Source organism: Arachis hypogaea, chromosome 13, assembly GCF_003086295.3.
Source record: "Arachis hypogaea cultivar Tifrunner chromosome 13, arahy.Tifrunner.gnm2.J5K5, whole genome shotgun sequence".
In the NCBI taxonomy this organism is placed as follows: domain Eukaryota; kingdom Viridiplantae; phylum Streptophyta; class Magnoliopsida; order Fabales; family Fabaceae; genus Arachis; species Arachis hypogaea.
In genome coordinates, this window is record NC_092048.1 from 80,917,453 (window position 1) to 80,920,166 (window position 2,714).

Sequence of the window (2,714 nt, forward strand, 5' to 3'; positions counted from 1 at the left end):
TCTACATGTTCTAGGGAGAGAACTTTGTTGATGGTGAAAACCTTAGGTAACTGAGATGGGATGGTGGGGAGATGAGGTGGGATATCTAGGAAGTAAGCTGAGATCACTTTATCCCCTGGAGAGAAATATTCTGTAGGGATCTTTTTGCTCCTCCATCTCCTTGGTATCTTCTTCTTTGTTTCTCTTGCTGTTATCCTGCTCTTTGTGGTCTCTTTTCCTAGGGGGATTTTGTTGCTGGTCCCATATGATTCTAGTGGTTTTGGTTCCACTTGAGTTTCCTTTAGCTGTGACAGCTGTTGATTATTTTGTTCATCACCCAAGGAATTCCTGAGTGTACAGCTTGTGCCTCAATGCTTGTTTCTCCCACCATCACTCTGTCATGCTCTGCCCTTAGTTCCTTACCTTCCTGACTTGCTTCTTGTGAGGGTTTGAAGACATTGAAGGTGAGTTGTTCATCATGTACCCTCAGTATTAGCTCTCCTCGCTCCACATCTATGAGCGCTCTGGCTATAGCTAAGAATGGTCTTCCCAATATGATTGGGTGAAGATGACTTTCTTCCATTTCCAGTATGACAAAGTCTGTGGGAAGGAAGTAGTTCCCAACCTTCACCAGCACGTTTTCAACCACTCCTATTGCTTGTTTTTGAGTTTTGTCTGCCAGCCTGATGACTACGTCTGTGGGCATCAACTCATTGATTTGTAGCCTCTTCATAAGGGATAAGGGCATTAAGTTGATGCTGGCTCCCAGATCACAGAGTCCTTTATCAAACATTGTTTCTCCTATGGCACAAGGGATGTGAAAGCTCCCTGGGTTCTTCCTTTTTGTAGGCAGCTCTGGTTGAATGAGAGCACTGCACTCCTTATTCATCACTATGGTTTGTCCTCCCTTGAGTGAGCTTTTTCTGGTCAGCAGCTCCTTCATGTACTTAATGTATGAGGGCATTTGTTGGAGGGCCTTGATGAATGGTATGTTTATATGGAGAGATGCAAATATGTCAAGAAACCTTGAGTATATCATCTTCTCTACACCACCATTGAGTAATTGGGGAAAGTGTGCATAGAGTCTCAGCAGCTCCTTATGTATAATTGTGGTTTCTTGATGATTCTCTTCCTGCTTTCCTGCTGATGTATCTTTAGGTTGTTCTGATGGTTTGTTCGGCTCTTCCGCAGTCTCCTTATCACTTATAGTAACCATCTTAGAATCTTCCCATCTGACTTTCTTTGCTTCACCTCTTGGATTTTTCTCTGTGTCACTTGGGAAGCTATCAGTAGGTTTGGGAATCTTCTCAGATAGGTATCCCACTTGAATTTCCAACCTCTTGATGGTGTCTCCTTGATTGCTGATATTGGCTCGCACCTCCTCTTTGAACACCTTGTTATCTTGAATCTCCTTGCATATGCCTTTAAGTAGAGTCTCAATCCTTGATAGTCTTTCTTCCGATGATAGAGAGTTGGGATTGGAAGGATGAGAAGGGCTATTTTGACTTTAGTATGGATTTTGAGAAGTATTATTGGGTGGGTGTTGGTATGACCTCTGTGTGGAGTCTTGGTGAGTTGCATTGTTGTTGGGGTTGTGGCGTCTCTGATCTTGGCCTTGGTCTTGTTGATTTCCCCACCCAAAGTTTGGGTGGTTCCTCCAACCAAGATTATATTTTTTGGAGTATGGGTTATGGTTCTGCCTAGGTGAACTCCCAATGTAGTTGGCTTGTTCCTGATCACCCTCTGCTTCTTCATTCACTCCTTCTTGGATTGCTGCTGAAGTGGTGATTGCTGCTACTTGATTCCTCTCCATCTTCTTGGCGAGGTCAGCTAATTGCTTGGTAATCATCTTGTTTTGAGTTAGCAGTGCATTCACATTGTTCATCTCCATCACTCCTCTAGTATTGCCTCTTTCAGAAGCATAGAAGTAGTCATTCTCTTCTACAGTCTCAATGACATCTATGGCTTCTTCAATGGTCTTCTTCTTGTTCAGAGATCCCCCGGATGAGTGGTCTACTGCCTTCTTTGATTCATACGAAAGGCCTTCATAGAAAATGTGCAACTGCACCCATTCATTGAACATATCTGGCGGGCATCTTCTTGTCAAGTCTTTAAACCTCTTCCATGCTTCATAGAGAGTCTCACCATCCTGCTGCCTGAATGTTTATACCTCAGCTCTCAACCTGTTGATCCGTTGAGGAGGATAGAATCTTGCTAAGAACTTGTTCACCACATCTTCCCAGGTTGCTAAACTCTCCTTTGGAAAGGATTCCAGCCATTTAGATGCTTTGTCCTTGAGTGAGAAGGGAAACAGAAGTAGTCTATAGGTGTCAGGATGAACACCATTAGACTTCACAGTATCGCATATTCTCAGGAAGGTGGTTAGATGTTGATTGGGGTCTTCTTGGACACTTCCTCCGAATGAACAATTGTTCTGAACAAGGGTGATGAGCTGTGGCTTTAGTTCAAAGTTGTTGGCATGTATGGTTGGCCTTTGGATGCTACTTCCACAGTTTCCTGGGTTTGGGTTGATGTAAGAACCCAGAACTCTTCTCTCTTGTCCAACCTGATGCGCTGGACCTTCTCTGCCATGGTTGTGAGCCTCTTCTTCATGATGGTTCTCCATATTCTCCTCCATGTCTGGTTCAAAGTACTCTTCCTCTTCCTCAGCACCAACTACTCTCTTTCCTCTTGCTTCCCTCCTTAATCTAAGGAAGGTCCTCTTAGGTTCAGAA

At 43.8% G+C, this 2,714-nt stretch overlaps 1 non-coding gene across 1 annotated transcript; it reads left to right on the top strand.

Annotated features, from left to right (window-relative positions):
- The first annotated feature begins 2,057 nt into the window (after positions 1 to 2,057).
- Positions 2,058 to 2,164, top strand: LOC112739085 (small nucleolar RNA R71). The gene has a single exon (XR_003170026.1). It is a non-coding gene; the product is annotated as a small nucleolar RNA R71 (small nucleolar RNA).
- Positions 2,165 to 2,714: the final 550 nt, after the last annotated feature.